This window comes from Mastomys coucha, unplaced genomic scaffold (assembly GCF_008632895.1).
Source record: "Mastomys coucha isolate ucsf_1 unplaced genomic scaffold, UCSF_Mcou_1 pScaffold4, whole genome shotgun sequence".
NCBI lineage: Eukaryota > Metazoa > Chordata > Mammalia > Rodentia > Muridae > Mastomys > Mastomys coucha.
This window is the reverse complement of record NW_022196910.1, coordinates 36,054,875-36,072,487: the sequence shown is the minus strand read 5'-3', so window position 1 is coordinate 36,072,487 and position 17,613 is coordinate 36,054,875. Positions and strand designations below refer to the sequence as shown.

General features: G+C 37.9%; 1 protein-coding gene across 1 annotated transcript in view; it reads left to right on the top strand.

Moving 5' to 3' along the window:
* The window catches only part of Syt1 (synaptotagmin 1), a 525,848-nt gene that overhangs the window by 100,883 nt on the left and 407,352 nt on the right, over positions 1-17,613 (top strand). Inside the window, exon 2 of the mRNA XM_031349253.1 lies at positions 7,905-8,005. The gene's annotated coding sequence lies outside the window, so the exon portion shown is untranslated. The remainder of the gene's footprint in view (positions 1-7,904; positions 8,006-17,613) is intronic.

Sequence of the window (17,613 nt, the reverse complement as noted above, 5' to 3'; positions counted from 1 at the left end):
TTGGAGGGGAAACTGGGAATGGAGAAATTTACATGTAAATAAAGAAAATATCTAAAAGAAAAAAAGAATAAAGATCTCAAAGAAAATATTTGTTTATCAGTACATATTCTAAAAAAATGGAAATAATGAAAGCCATTTAGCATTTGTTAATTTTATATAATGTCCTAGAATTTTATCTATCTGTCATTAATTAGGCTTAATTATGAACACTATAAAAAACTACCTTCAATAGCGTGCCTCTTTGGGTAATGGGCACTGCTTTACCTGGCATGTGGGACGCCCTGGCTCTGTGCCCAGCACTACAAAACAAGTGAAGGCTTTTGTCATAATGCCCTCAGAAGTATGAGGTAACTTTAGAGGGTAGAAACCAATTTCTTATGTAGAAACCAATTTCTTAGTCTATAATCAATTAATTAGAAAATCTCATGGGCCTGGGGGGAAATCTTAGTTATTGGCATAAACTATGATGTTTCACATTTAATGGAGGAATCACTTAAATACACCATTGCTCAATTAAGAGTGAGGCTGGTCTCTTTACCTACATTGTTACTACCTAAGGAAGATGTGAATTCCAACAGCAAAGGGGTAATTTAAGGAGCCGAGAGTGAGGAGGTTGCTGCCCATTCCGACCTGTATGAGCAGGAGCTTTTCTGACCCATTGGGTAGGGCTTGCTGTATCCAGGTTTCTCACTCAGCTTCACAGGGTGACCATGTAAAGTAAAGGCTTAGCCCAGGCAAAATATTTCATACAAAATAAACAATTTTAGGATAGTACACTTTTAAAACGACTGTAATTTTACATTTGTTTCCATTAATATGATTTTTTTCTTGTTGGATTAAGGCCCCTTGTGTAAATTGCAAAACTATTTCCAATGGCCGAAACACCACTATCTTCAACATAGTTTCTTTACAGCTTATTTATTTACACAAAATGTTTACTTATTTTAAAATAAAAGTGTTTATTTACTTAGCTATTCAAGCAGTATAAATACGAAATACCTGTTCGTATTTCGGTTAGTATTTTATACACCGTTTTTCTTTTTCACCTGGGTGTTTATGTTGAATTGGATTAATTCATCCAGTCTCCAAAACAATGGTATCAGAGAAAATGGTTTAATATATGTTTTTATATGAATTATAAAATCAAAGATTGGACTGAATTCAAATTTTTTCATATTATATTTAAAGGTAAAGAAAGAATTCCAGTGCAACCCAAGACTAACAACATTTAGTAATTGATCAGTGAAGATAAACACAGCTCTCAAAAGGATCTGAGTATCACTCAAAAGTTTTCTCCATTTGGAATTTTACCCATTGTTCCTTAACTTCAGTCTGTAGTAAAATAAATAGTCATATGTATTTTAGCATACAATGTATCACTATTCAAAAGTTGACATGTATTAAATAGCATCCATGATGTGTGCTTTTACTGTAATACTTAGAGGCATCCTCTGAAATCATTTGGATCTGAGGAGAGTGCTGTGGCAATGTGCATTCTCCTCAGTGTTTTAGCTTGGACTCCATGGAATGCTCATCTCTGTGAGTCGCTGTTTGGGCTGCTTCCCTGTTCCATTCACTGCTGCCCCTCGGTCTGCGGCAGTTCTGAGCTTACAAGATTGATGGCTATAGAGACGTGACTTTTTCATTTCTTAGCCTCTTCAAATGAGACTGTGACCGGCTTTATGGTTATTGGCATGAAACTAACAACTAGGACTTTATCGGCTCCCGGGGAGGGGGAGGGGTACAGAGGGAGCATCGACTTGCAAGCTTGCTGCTTTTCCCTGCTTGGCTGCATACACTTAGGCTCAGTTTACCTAAATCCTTACAGTGATCTCTATGGCTGTCACTATTGCCCTCAGTTACCTGGGAGCAGCTGGGTGCCACTGTGATTCAATAGAGCGGCGATTTAGCACAGGAAACTTGCACACAGCGGATGGTGTTTAGCAAAACACTAGATGATTCTTGGCAAATAAATATATTCACTGATGAGGTCTAAGCCTGTTTCGAAAACTATGAAATCAAACTTTAAAATGAATTTACAAAAGAAAAAAAAAAAACCGTATTCATTATTCCTCGCTAACAAAGGAAGAGGAAAGGTAGCTCAATTGAGCAAAACCAACTTCTAACAAGTCACAGCGCAGCATGTGTAAAGACTTTAGAATTCAAATCAAAAAATACAAAAGCAAATGAAGCTCTTCCAGGGACTCAATCGGGCAAGAGAGACAAGCTTTTCAAATTCACTTTTTTTCCTATAACTGCACAATGAAAATTTACCCTATATGTCCTCATACCTTTCATCTTACAAAGAAAACTGTTATAAAAGATTTTTTCCCAAATATTATTGTTAAAAAAAGATAAAACACCATAGTTGTAACAAAGCAAAACCTTCTATGTATTTTTATGTTACTTTTAAGAACTCTAGATTTTCAGACCAAGGTAATGTGCTATGCTGGCCTGTCACAGACTGTGTATATTGAGTAGGGGCAATATATAATCTATATGACATGGGTGTCTGTTACTAACTGAGGTCTAGGAAATGGGGCTGAGATTTCATTTATGCCACCAACCATCTGTACATTTGGGCATCAGAGTTTCCATTTATGATAATCTTTTCAAGGAGTAGAATCAGGAAACCTTGTTGTAAATCTATAAATAAGTATATAAATGCAAGCAATTTTACATGCTGTACTTAGAATTTACAGACTTGGTATTATAGTATATAAGGAATAGTAACAAGAAAAAAGGATAATTCTTGAGGAGTTTTGTTGTTCTTCAATTGTGAAGTTTATAATTTGTTCATTTGTTTTTACCTTCTAGGTTTCGAATAATATTAGAAACTATTTCTTCAGCTAGGAAAAAGAAATGAAAAGCCCAGTCTGCCACTTTCTCTCCTCCGTTTTTTTCTTTGCCTGCTGTACACAAGACTCCTCTCATGCAAATATAGAACATTTTAGGGGGGAAAAATCAACTGTAATTATTTTTAAATGTTCGTGACTCTGACTCGGGCAATTGGCTGGTCTATTGTCTGAGATTTATCCATGAAGTCAGATGTGTGAGGTCATACACCCTAAACTAATCATTTCTACTTGCCTTTCAAAGATTAGCTGAATCTTTTACCCTGTGTTGGCTTCTAGTGAGTTAATTTTCCATATTAAAGTACTACTCCAATTAGCCTTTCAAAGATGACACTAAACAGCCAACCGAGGACAAATGGGACACCCGTGAAATTGCAAAAGTCTTAAACAACAGAGGAACCAGTTGTGAGTGAAAAGACAGTCTACCAAATAAGACATCCCTGTCAGCTGTCCGTGGAGACAACACAAAGAACAGCAACAAAAACAAACAAGAAAACAAACAACCCAGGCTAACTATTTTCAAAGGAAGAAATGTTATCTGCCAATAAGTATTTTTAAACCATTCAGCATCTTCAACTGTTAGGCTAAGGCAAATGAAGTCTACTTTGAGATTATATATCACCCAGTCATCATGGCTATCCTCAAGAAAACAAAGGAGGGCCAATGCTGGTGAGGAATGAAGAGCTACACGATAGAATGCTATTCAGCCATAAGGAAAGATGAAATTAAAAAAATTGCAAGAAAATGCACAGACCTGGGAAGAGTATAAAGTGAGGCAACCTAGGCTCTAGCAGGTCAATAGTGCCTGTTACTCCATATATGCAGACCATAGCTGCTGATATTTTCATATACTTATTTATGTGGAGTAAAGTGTAGATGCTGGGAAACTGGAAAGGTGCCCCCAAGACAGGGAATAAAGAGGGCCCAAAAAAGAACATTTTAAGAAGAGTATGTGCTGTCAAAGAGAAAGGGAGGCACTAGGAAGAGAGGGAGGGGTTTATGCGGGGGGTGGGGGAGGGCAGGGAGATGGGGGAGAGAAAGCTCCTGGAAGGGAAAACCAACCAAAATGAAGAAAATGAAAACTGCCATGAGGAACTCTGCTATTTGTAAGCCAAAATAAAATAGCTACGAAAAGAAAATACAGAACGAGGCAAAAATAAACACATTTCAAAATTAAGTGTTTTCTGGTGAAATCATTTGGGCAGTTTTTTTTGGTGAGAAGCTAGGTTATTCCAGATGCTTAGAATATTACAGTAATCCATGTCTATCCAGTAAAATTTATAGTACATCTGTGAAATAGGTGAAAGCAATTGATAAACTAAAAGGCATCTCACTCCTAGGACAGTCTGTCAATCACCCTAGAGTAGCATTGGGATCAAACCAATATTTCCTATCTTCTTTATTTTCTGGACTCTGCCTGGCATAGAACTGTTTCTAAGAAAATAAAAAATTGATTTCTATAGACAATGTCTACAGATTATAACATGTAGTTTTATTCAGCTCAGGGCAAAGCAGTTGCTGGCTGGAGCCAGGAATGTTTTTTTCTTATTCACTTTACATCCTACTTACTGGTCCCCTTCTTGTCACCCCTCCCACAATCCTTCCCCCCATTTTCCCCTCCCCTTCTCTGCTGAGAAGGAGGGGGCCCCTGGGGATCCTCCACCCTGGCTCACCAAGACTCTGTGAGGCTAAGCACATCCTCTGCCACTGAGCCCACACAAAGCAGCCCAGCTAGAACATATCTCACAGGCAGGCAACAGCTTTTAGAAGAACCCCCAACTCCAGTAGGTCAGGACCCTCATGAAGACCAAGCTGCACATCTGCTACATATGTGCAGGGGGTAGGGGCAGATGCTAGGTCCTTGTATGCTCTTTGGTTGGTGGTTCAGTCTCTGAGAGCCCCAGGGTCCAGGTTAGTTGACTCTGTTGATCTTCCTGTAGAGTTCCTATCCCCTTAGGACCCACAATCCCTCCTATTCTTCCACAAGAGTTCCCAAGCTCCATTCACTGTTTGGCAGGGGATGTCTGCATCTACCTAAGTCAGCTACTTGGTGGAACCTCTAGGAGGACAACCATGCTAGACTCCTGTCTCCCAGTATAACAGAATATAATTAACAGTGTCAGAGATTGGTGCTTGCCCATAGGATGGGTCCCAAGTTGTGCCTGTTACTGGTTGGCTGCTCCCTCAGACCCTGTTCCATCCCTCATGCCTGCATTTCTTGTAGGCAGGATAAATTTTGGGTTGAAAGTTTTGTGGGTAGGTTGCTATCCCTATCGCCCCACCGAGGTTCCTGCCTAGCTACAGGAAGTAGCCTCTTCAGGTTCCATACCCCCAATGCTGTGAGTCACAGCTAAAGCTACCCCATTGATTCTTGGGCACCTCCCTATCCTAGGTCTCTGTTACATCCTGGAGATGCTCCCTACCTCCCCACCCCTGTCAGTTGCAGATGAATGGAAATTCATTCTCATGGCCATCTGTCCATCTCTCCTGTCTCTCCTGACATCTAATCTTGGACCCCCCCCCCATTCCCTTTCCCTTCCCATCCCCTCTCCCATCTAGTTCCTTCCCTCCATCTGCCTCTTATGACAATTTTATTCCCCCTTTTAATTGAGATTCAAACATCTTCACTTGTGCGTTTCTTCTTGTTTAGTTTCTTTGGGTCTGTGGAGCATAGCATGGATATCCTGTATTTTATGGCTAATATCCACTTATCAGTGAGTACATACCATACATGTCCTTTTGAAACTGGGTTGCATCACTCAGGATGATATTCTCAAGTTCCATTCATTTACCTGCAAAATTCCTGATGTCTTTGCTTTTAATACCATATACTCAAAAGATGCCATACCACAAAGACACTTGTTCAACTATGTTCTTAATAGCTTTATTTTCTTTAACTGTGTGACTATGTAAACCAGTCCTCTAGTCTAGACTGTGTATGGAAGTCCGGGCTACCACTGTTCCGCAGCAGACCGCTGGAGGTCCGTGGCTTACGAGTAAGCCCACATTCCCAATGACAGATGGCTTTTAATCTCTACTGTTTGGCTTCCAGCATCCATATGCTTTGCTTACTCATATATTTTTCTCTGTTGTGGAGCAATTTGATGCTAGTAGTCCTCTTCTCTGAGAAAGTAATATTTTTGAGGCACAAAATCATGAGAGAAACCTTACAGATGTTTGCTGGTGGGAAAAGCTAGTTTTCCACAGTGGGAAAGTACCACTGTTGAAAAATAACACAGTTGTGAAGGGATACAATTGTGTAAACTATCAAGTAATTCCAGGTTGTAATAGCTCAGAAATGTACAGTTTGATTATCTTATGTTCATTAATGTGCTGAAGGGGACACACACACAAACACAGATGCCTCTACCTATGTCAATGATAACCTGCTTTACTTCATTCTCAGTGAGCATCTAGAATTATTCTTGAAGTTGAAAAAAAAATTCCATGTGTGCCTTGGCATATCCTCAATATGCATTGTGACATTTGGCAATTTATCTTTTTTTCTATAAGTCTGATTTTTCTTAAGATAGAAGTACCTATCATTTTGACGTTTTATCTCTAAGAACTTCCAGCCTCCAAAAATGCAAGGCTGAGGTAGTCATCTTTCACTAAATAAATTATAGTTCTAAACAAGTAGATAGAGTTTACCTGAGCTGAAGCCACTTCACCTTGTTCTGTTATAATAGGAAACTGACTCAAAGGCCACTCAACAAATAAACTCTCATGTAGCACCATTTTTTTTTAAATCAAGGACTGTGATTTTTCTCAAACACAGAAAACCATCACATTTTCTGGTGGGTTTATGCTAGCATGGTCCTGATCCATTAGTTGGTAAATAGGATTGCTGAACAATGGCAGATGAATTATTAAATCATATTCTGATTGTGATGAAAAGCTGTAGGGAATTACATATTTACTTACTATATAGTAGGAAAACTCAAATAATAGAAGGTTACCATGTAAGCTCCCTCCAGAGAGATGAAAAACAAACTATACAGAGAGAAGAATTGTATGGTTGCTATTGGCAGCTCAATCCATTTTTTAAAAAATTAACTTACTTTTTTATTTGGCAAATGATATGCACATGTATTTATAGTGTCCAACATGATGTTTATGCAAAGCCTTATGCCAAACTTCAGATAAAGTCCCTTGAGTTCTCCATACCTGATATTCTACATCTTAAAATATAAGAGCATAGGTCTGATGTGCAGAATAGGAGGCAAAGTTATTTTTAATCTGTACGTCAAAGAGTAGGTGTGTGCAACAAGGAGTAGACTAATGAGAACAAAAAAATAAGGCTGGAGAAGGAAGAGAGAAAAATCTATGAGAAAAAAAGAGATGAGGAAAACATTGGCTAAGGCAAGACCTCCTAGAATTCTTGACACAGCATCATTACCAGTCAGACGCTTACATACAACACACAGCATTTCAATATCTTCCCTGGGTAAATAGCAATGTCTTCCCATTTTATGATCCCTGCTGCAGCTGCTGCGGCTCACAAAGAGATACTCAAATCAGAATAGACTCGGTTAGCTTTTCAATAATTCTGAAAAGGTGGGGGAACATTGCCAGAAAAGGACAGCTCTCCTGTCTCCTAACATGGAGTCTTGTTAGCAAAACAAAATCTGAACTGCCAGGAGATAATTCCCTGCTGCTGCTAATTCCACTGGGGACCTTCCTTTCGTGGCAGCACAGGCTATTTCTCCTCTGTGGACTTGTGTCATTGATCAGGGTAGTTCAGAAGGAGCTATGAAAAAGTTGCTCTTAAAAACCAAGTTGCTCTTCTGAGATGTTTTGTTATTCCAGGATTTTGTTTGCTTGCTTGATTGTTTTGGTTGGAGATTTTTCAATGTCAGCATGATTCATACCTATTGGTTCTGAGCCTGGAGCACCCATCCCGACAAGGAGTTGAGGAAACTAAAGCAGGGTATGAATAATGAATGGGCTGTGTACGCAGAAGTCTATATCCAGTCAATAGTAGAAGCATGTGCAGAATTGCAAGACAGCGGCATGCTCACAGACTCTCTCCATGCTTTCTCTCTCAAGGAAAAGAAGACTTGAGAGCGCTTGAACAACCACCATCTGCAGTCAGATCGGAAGACTCTGACCTTGCCATCCCGAGAGCTCCGCCAGAACAACTCGTTGAGGTATTCAGAAAAGCAAGATGGTTTTGAGAGGTTTAACTGATGACCAGTCCATACCAGGATGTGGTGGGGGCATTTGAGGATAGAGTGAGGATGTCTTAGTTACTTTTCTTACTGTGTTTACAGAACCACTTGTATAAGCAACTTATGGTAGGAAATAGTTCTATTTTGCACAATGGTTTCACACTGTTCAGTCTGTAGTGGTAGGGAGAGCGAAGCAGCAAAGCTCATTTCATAGCATGTTGGCCAGGAAGCAGATAAAAGGTGCTGCTGGTGCTAAGATAACTCCTCCTAACCCCCTTTATTCTTATCCTGCTCTACATCCATGGAGGGTCTTTCTTTGCTCAGTTAATCACCACAAACACAGAAGTGTGATGCACCAATCTCTAAAGTGATCCTAAGTTCAAACAAGTTGACAATGAAGGCTATCTATCTCAAACTGCGTCTTTTAACTTTTGTTTTGTTATATTCAAGAGACATTATTATTTGACATATATTCTGGAACTGTGACAGTTTTTAAAATGTTTGACGGGCTAGTTTAGTAGGTGGGCTACTTAGGTAGCACTTGTGATTTTCGCCCAGTTAGATTGTAGTCCTTCAATTCCAAAGTTGTCATGGTTCATTATCTGAAGACGACCATGAGCAACCTGGCATTCTGAAAGAATATGCCATGGCATATGCCTCTGTGCTTTGGGGACCTGCCACACAGATGATATTTTAGCAAGAGTACTGAGTCGGGGAGGAGGGGAAGGGCAGGAGTTGTAAACAAAATTTGTTTCTGAAGAGTGCTTTCTGAAGAGGGCTGTGGCAGGTCTCCTTCTTTGGTGTGGTACAAGGGGAGGGAGTGACGGTATCACTTGGAACACTTACATGTGTTAGAGTTTGTAGTGAGCATGTGAAGTATCTGCTTGAATGTCTCATCTAATGAATGCCATCCAATTCAATTATCACTCTTAGATTCCTCATTAACCAATCAAATTATTCCTACTCTAAGATATTTCGAGCACACTTTTCCTAGGCAAAAACACAGTCTTTTGTAGTATATTGGTAACTCAGATTTTTATTTGGACTTCAGTATTCCTGACTTGGAGAATTCCTTAAGCAGCACCTCTGACATTACTTTCACTTTATGTGTGAGAAATATTATTATTAGAAAAGGTTTTGTCTGGGTGTCTATTTTATACTACTTATATCTATACTAGAAGTTATATGAAATAGGTATGATGGTTTACCCTGTAATCCTAGTATACACGCAGCTAAGGCAATGGGAGAGCTACAGAGTTCAAGGCTGGCTTGGGTCACAGAGTGAGATTGTTTATTCAAACAAAAACAAAAAATCTTTTAAAGTTAAAAAAATATGAGTATACAGAAAGTATGTTGTTTTGTCCAGTAGGATCATGTCATAACAAAAGGTTTGTCTTTTAGGGATAAATTATTTCATAACTAGAATTGTCTGTCTTCCTTACAGGAAGACACAACTGTAGAGGCTCACAGCTGTTATTGTTGAAATGTGCTTTTAAAAATTACCATAATTTCATCACACGGGTTATTAAAAGAGTGGTCAGTTCTAAAACCGCTCAGACCCGGTGTCAAGAGCACTTTAATTTTCTGTGAAATAACTATGGCAGCATTGATGTATAATGAAAACTCCAAGCATTCCATAATGAAAGACAGATGCCTGCCATCTTGATGGTAACTCTTACCTCACAGAGCTTGAAATGTTTCTGTTTGATTCTCTTCTACTTTGATGCTGTCTTCCAGTCTACAAATATGTTGGAAATATCACAACATGTAGCCTAAAATTGGCCATAGAAAAATGTATTCTGAGATTGCATTCCAGGCATGAATCAGAATTTTTGGAATGGGGGACTAGATTTACCAATTAAATTATATATATCAGCTTATTGCTGTAAACTACAAGGTTTATTGAAAAGAAATTAAACAGCTGATAGGAAATATATGCAGTAAAACACTGCATATACCATTGACATAGAAAATAGAAATATTAAAATTAAATTTGGATTTAAATTTTCTTTCGTGTGTGTGTGTGTGTGTGTGTGTGTGTGTGTGTGTGTGTGTGTGTGGCTTATCTCTTTTTTACTTATGGCTTAATATTTTGAAATTTAAAATTCCATATTTTTTAATTAATGAAATCAAGGGCACACACATTGGTTTCAAACCTTCTAGTTAAAGATATTTTTATCATTAAAAAAGAAACAACACTCCATTCATAACCTGTACAATCATTATTGATTTTGACTCCAAAGCTTTACTAAGCTTTCTAAATAAAGAGCTTATGTTTTAATGCATTATAAATCTAAAAGACACTGTTTCTTCAAAACTTCCAGCATGTCTTTTATATTGATCCCTCTGAGACAACTACTGTGGGTGTCTAAAAGGATATAGCAATGATAAAATTATGGCAAATCTCTGAGACTGAAGTTCACCATTTCCTCTTCATGAGTCATTTCTATCTGGAGAATTTTCTCATTCTTTTGATTTTAGTACGAACATGTTAGATACTATTTTCTAGATCAGTGTGCCCAACTCTAAGGTAAATAAATATACATTTGAATGAGAGTTAGGGGACAGAGCACTGTCTTCTGAACTATAAAAATACAAAATGTTGTGATTACCTCAAGGCACTGGAAGAAAGCAAGAATCACCATGGGCGCTAGCAGGAAAACAATAGCGAACATCTGACCCATAAAATTAATTCTTGCTTCCTACATGGTGAGCCCACTGAGGCAAAGGCTTTGAAAAGAAAAATAAATAGACACAAGTTTATACTTGCAGGTCAAGTGACATTGTGAAATAAACAGATCTTGAGAAGATAGGAGTGGGTTAGATGGTTTTCCAAATCCAGGAGCATCCTTGATTAATCAAAAAAGAAGAAACAGAATGGGGGGCGGGGTGTCAGGGGAGTGAAGGAAAGGTGTTGTGGTTCCTTCCCAGGGTTGCCTTTGGAAGAAAAAAAATGGTACTGAGAGTGTTTCATTCACAAGTTTCATTCATAAATTAAATATTTGGGATCTAAAAATGCATCTCACATAACTACAAGGCTATAAATGATATTTGATCCATTTTTTAATTGACAAAATTTTACTAAAATCTTACATTTTGTAGTACTACGGTTTGTAACACTAGAGACTTGAAATGATGCGTGGTGCAGAACAGTGTTTTCTGATTCCTAAAATGGTATCGATTAGGCAAAACGCTTTCATGATTTGCTCTAGATATCCATACCAAAGGAAAGCAGGTTTGATTGTAACTAAACTAAAGATTGGAAAAGAATATAAGATATTCTTTTCTAAAATGCAGGAACATGGGATAACAGTATAAACTGTGTTCTCCTGAGCAGAGAAGAAGGTGCTGGGGAGCTCTGATCCTTGTAGAGCTACAGGATAAGAGGCAAAATGCCCCAGGAGTGCATGGCAGTATTAATATCAACGTATCAAATATAAAAGATGAAGCTGGGAGTCATGGCTCATCTCTGTAATTCCAGCTCTCAAGCTATTGCAAGGAATTCAAGACCAGCTTGGGATACTGAGTGAGTCCTGGCCAGACATTATAAGACTGTGTCAAAAACAAAACAAAACAAAACTATCAAAACAACCCCCCCAAAACATACACACACACACACACACACACACACACACACACACACACACACACACACATATATACACAAAGAAAAGGAAAAAAAAGAAAAAAACAGGACTAATGTTCACAAGTGGTTATCTGATGAGATGGGAGTGAGTGGGTGGGTGGGGGAACACCCTCATAGAAGCAGAGAGAGGGGGGATAGGATAGAGGGTTTGTGGAGGGGAAACCAGGAAAGGTTTAGATTTGAAATGTAAATAAATAAAATATCCAATAAAAAATAAAATAAAATGAGAAACAGGCTAGACAGATGACTCATTGTTTAAAGCACTGGCTGTTCTTCTTCCAGGGGCCCTGGGTTCAGTTCTCAGTAATCTCATAGCAGCTCACAAACATCAGTTTCAGGGGATCTGACACACCCTCCCCCCTCCCACACACATACATGAATGCTTATTCCTGCAGGCCAGAGAACAATGCTCATAAAATAAAAATAATAAAGTAAGAACTATCTAGAGCAGTAGCACATCCCATCCATTTAGAACCCAGATAAGGACATGCAGTGAGCACTAACCCTGATCTAGTGGGCGACAGTGGACCCAGTGAAGAGAGAGCACCCCAGTGCTTGAGTTTCTACTGATGCTGGTCTTCAGAATTACTCAGCACAGAAGCTCAGGCAGTAGGATCTCCATTTTAGAAAGGATGGGATCTTTTGTATCTATCAAGAAGTAAACAAAAGTGACCAGTGCTGCTTTTATCCTCTTATCTGTTCAGTTGACTTAGGAAAAAAATAGTGAATATGTAGTTTGTATTAGGAACTATACGAATTTTATTATTTTTAATTGACATATTAAGGCACAAATAAAATTTGTACTACTGCTTAAATTTCTATACTTTATTTTACTGTTTGTTTTTACCTGTGTTTACTAAATCTGAGTAATTCAAAGAATACGTGGGGTTTGTATTTGGAGGTAAAAGGCCAGGGGTTTGATTACTTCAAGGAATAGGTTTTACTTCACATATTTTATTTCTTTTATATTCGGACTTTAAGGAAGTCTATCACTTCCATGGAACCTAAAGAACAGCTCTGATAACTTTAAAGTTAACACAATTACTTATTCATGACTAAAACTCTCTACTCAAAGTTAAAAAAAAATTTTTTTAATAAGTTCAAGCTAAAGTCTTTCCCTCAGCATGTCTTAATGTGGCCTATGCCTCACTGCCTCTGTCCTCTATGAAATGAAACAGAAAAAGATCTCAAGAGATATACTGGAAAAATAACAGTATATAATTTGTAATCATCTCTAATTTTTAGTTAAATAAGACTAAAAGAATCTGTGTTTCTAGTAGCTGCTATTAAAGAAAGTTTTGGAGCCTTTTAAATCCCTCAGTATTGAATAAGTCTTCCACTGTTGGAAGAAGCTGGTTCATCTGCCCTTAAAGAAGGCTGAAAGATTAAACCTTACCACAATTCCTTTCTACGTGTTGCCAAGAACTATAAGTAAAACAGAATGCAACATTTTAAACATCTGAAGAGTTTTAGGACTGAAACTGGCAACATTGTGACTTTCTACTCAATCTCCATTTGACTACTTCCAGAAACTACTATGCAAACATGGGCTTAATCAGATTATGATAATATTGCTTTCTGACCATGTCTAAATTTCCAGGGTGAGTTTATTAGTCCAGTCTTTGGAAGTGATGCTTCAAAGTTGTATGTGTAACACTAAATGTCAAATATTGTCACTGTCACATAGGAAATTCCTTGATAACGTTCTTGTATTTAGTTTTGCAATCAATCTGTCTTTGTTTTATTCTTCCCTGGTCCAACAATTCTTGCCCATGGTAAAAGCCTGAGATCATCATGCTTGAACCTGTAACAATAAGATCACTAAAGTCTTAAAATGCCAGTCCCATTGACAACCTCTGTAATATACATACCAATATGGTCCCAGCATGCAAAGAGACTTCATTTTGTCAGAGACATAGATGGTTAATAAGGGACAAGTACACAAATGTTCAGACTCACCAAATATGGTCAGTGCACTCATTCTAACTGTGTTTACTCTTTACCCTTTCTTCTTAGCCTCACTAGTGCTTCCTGTGTTCAACCATGAACAAAAATCATCTGCTCCACTTGTTTTGAGTCCTGTAAATCCTTTGGTCTCCCTAAATGAAAGGGAGACAAAAAGTACATTTGTATTATTGATAAGTGAATTGCCAGAGAAAATCCATAGGACTTGGCCTAAAAATGGCAGGGTGCGTGCAGTGTTTCATTGTAGAATCATAACCCCACAGTCCAGGCCAGAAAGGGCTTTTATCTAATCTTGAGCCTTTTCTTAATCACATTTTACAGTGACTAAGTGTCCTACTCCGACACATCAAAACAAATATTCTGTTCTCTGCTGCTTGTCCAGCAGAGTGACTTTGACATGTATTAAGTTGGGCTGGCCAATTCCAAGTTCAGTCAGGATTATGTGTGACTACTCAGTATAAGATCAGACTAGACTTCTGAAATTACATTCTGGTCACAGGAAGGAAAATAATTGAATTGGGATACTGGTGATATATCAGGAAACTGATCATAAGACAGGAACATACATCTGCTTTTGAGAATGCTTATGTTCCTTCACAATGCTTCACTGTTTCCTTTAAACTAGTGATTGATAGAAATAGCATCAGTTAAAAGTGTCTAGTCAGGTTAGCATACATATTTATTTAAATACCACTTTAATAATAATTTTTCATTTCATTTTGCTGATGCTTATTTAAGCCAAATAAAGTGTCTTAGAAAAGTTTTTTTATTGTAAACTAATAAAAACAAAACTTTTGCTTTTATTTTAGCATATCTAGTGTTGATTGTATTATTTGGATGTTGTTCGGCCAGTATTTGACACTTAAAAGAATTATCATTTGTCCATACATGTAGTAATCTCTTTAAATACGGTACCACTAAACATAATTTGAACATAGAAATTTCACTTGAACATGGAAAAGAATTTCACCATAATCCCACAGGGAAGCATGAAGGAAGCAAAAGCACAATCAGATAAATGAACGACTATTTTCCAACTCTACAGGGACACAAGAAAACATAGGAATCATTGAAACAAATTTGTTTGGGTCTCTATAATTATGAACTTTAGGAACCTGTCTGTACTGTTTCCTGGGGCCCGCTCTCACACAAGACCATTAGGAAGCACAGTTTATGAACTACAGAAATGAATTTCCCACAGTTCTCTGGGCTGGGGAGTCTAAGGTCAGGGTGCTGGCAGATTAAGTATCTCTTGATGGCCTATTTCCTACAGGATTGCCTCTCTGTGGAAACCTCTACAGCAGAAAGGGCAAGGAGGTGTCTCTTAGGCCTTTTGTGTAAGAGCACTAATCCATAAACATAAAACAGTTTGTGAACTCATCACCTTCCAGAGGCTGAGGGGTCAGATTTTAACATAGGAATGTGGAAAAGCATAAACATTCAAATCCTAGTACTTTCCTTCTAACACTGGCCAAGTGCAACATTGTCCAATTTAACTATTTGCATCTAGATTCCAGAAAAGTCACTGGCTGCTAATTTGCTTCCCATCTGTAGTTTTGGTATTCCGCAATAATTATTACCTTGATTGGGACACATACATATCTTACTCAGAATGTATTACTAAATACATAAATCAACCACAAACAAACAGGCAACTCCGAGGGCTAGAAAAGAAGTCGTACGCAGAGCCTGAACACTAGGTGCTGATGTCACAGCCATGAAATCATGGTTTCGAGTCTCTCATGGCAAAAGGCTTAGTGCTCAACTGGGTTGTAAATCCTGAACTGGAAATCTTGCATAGATTCATGCCCATAAGAAGGCCACTTATTTCTAGAAGCAACAAGTTCATTGCACCCAGAGAATGGAGATGTCAAAGCACAGGTGCTTGAGCATATATATGAATGCAACAGAGAAGATAACAGAGGAATCAAACCAGTGCCATGCAAGGTCAGACGGGGCCCACACACTGTGTCCTTCAAAGTCTCATAGAGAGAAACTGTTGGAAACCCACAACTAAATAAAGAAGCATCTTTGATGCAGAGCATAAAGGACCACTTTAGGAGAAAACCCAAACAAAATTTTCATTTTACAATGAAATGGATAAATGATTCATGTTCCAGATGAGACCCAGAATAACAAAGAACAAGCAGGCTGAAAAAAAATGAAAATGTTAAAAGAGAGAAAGAGGGAGAGAGGTTAAAACTGAGAAGCATATATAAACCATTTTTAAATGAATATAAAAGAATAATAAATGGAAATCATTATAAATAACAGAAACAATAAGGGCAAAGTAGGTCCTATAAAATGAACAAATTTTACATAAAAGAAACCTGTAGTTTTCAAATTTAAAATTTAATAGAAAGTCCTAGCAAGAAAGAAGAAACAGTCAAACAGGATGAAACTGAACTCCGAGGCCCACCTGAAGAACCTTTGTGGGGTTTGTCACATGTGGCAAAACCAGGAGATGCGGAAGTTAAGAGACATAGAGGGAAAGCTGACCAAGTGTCTTCTAGGACTTCCAAAAACACTCCATTATGATCTCATGGCAAAGGATTTTAGGCTTTGAAGAAAAAATCTCTTTAGCTTTAGAGTCGTTCTCAGGATCATTTCATCACAAGCCAGGGAAACACAGTGCAGACTTTACAGAAATCTACAGAATTCCTAGGACAAAATAAAGATACTCAAAGTCAAAACTGTGGAACAATATATAAAGAACATATAAAGTCCTGGGGGAACAGGAAGCAATGAACAAGTTTATCAACCAAAATACAATATAAAAACCAAAAGAATGGGCACCATAACAATGGGAGAATAGCCTCAGATACTAAATACAGATCATCAGGAAACTCAAGTTCCAAAATCACATGAGCTCATTATCAAGGATGAAAAAGTAATAAATTCAGCTTTTGAAAAACATACCTAAAGAAGTCCTCCGCTCACAAATAATTTTGATTTTATTTGTTTGCTTGGTACCCGTTTTCAGACACCCTCATTCTACAGCCCAGACAAGCTCCACCCCATGGTGATGTGATCTTTCTCCCTCTGCCAGTCTAGAGCTGAGATTGAAGCACTGAGCCACCAAATTAGTTGTCACTCAAAAATAATTTTGAGCCATAAAGTAGGCATTCCCTAATATTTTGGTAAAACCCTGGATGTAATATTTAAGCAAGAAAACCTTATTGTTCTATTCACTAAACTAAAAGCTTTTATTAATGAAATAATGTGAAAACCAGCTTTACTGTTTGATATATCTACCCAAATGTCTGAAGTCACAATAATACCAGAGAGGTGCCCTCCTGAGAGCCATCCAAGTGTCCTAAAACAGACTCTACCACAACCTGACAATTTCATGTTTTGGTCATTAAGTTTTTATATCACCATTGTCTTAAAAGACATTTCAAATGTGAAATCTTTGCTCCCCTGAGATTTCCTTTCTAGTTTTGGAAGTATCCTTAGATGTGACCTACCGTGTTCTTGAAAATTTGTATCCAGATATTTACAGCTGTACATATGCAAATGCATACTCTGCTCTAGTATTTTACAATAGTGTAAAAATCTACAAGTTAGTCAGTTGGTTAGTTAGTTAGTTAGTTAGTTAGTTAGTGGCTATTCTTGCAGGCCATCCTTTTCCAATCATATGTAGTCAGCATAGAATGGTTGAGCTAGAGAACCCAGAAAGTGCTGTGGGAATTATAGGAGGGCATTTCCAACATATAGTGTATAGTCATAGACAGTCTCTTTATTCTGGCAAGTGATTTCTTTGAAAATGACTAAGGCATTGTAACTCTTTTTGAGTGATAGAGTATCACACTGGTCCATCTAATTAGGCAGAAAGACATGCAATTACTGCATGGTTCATTAATTGACCATGGACGGAAGAACAATGCCTAGAGATAAACCAACTACTAAGGCAAATTAACAAGAAAACTAGTAAGAAATATTCAGAAAGAGGGCTGAAGAGATGGCTCAATGGTTT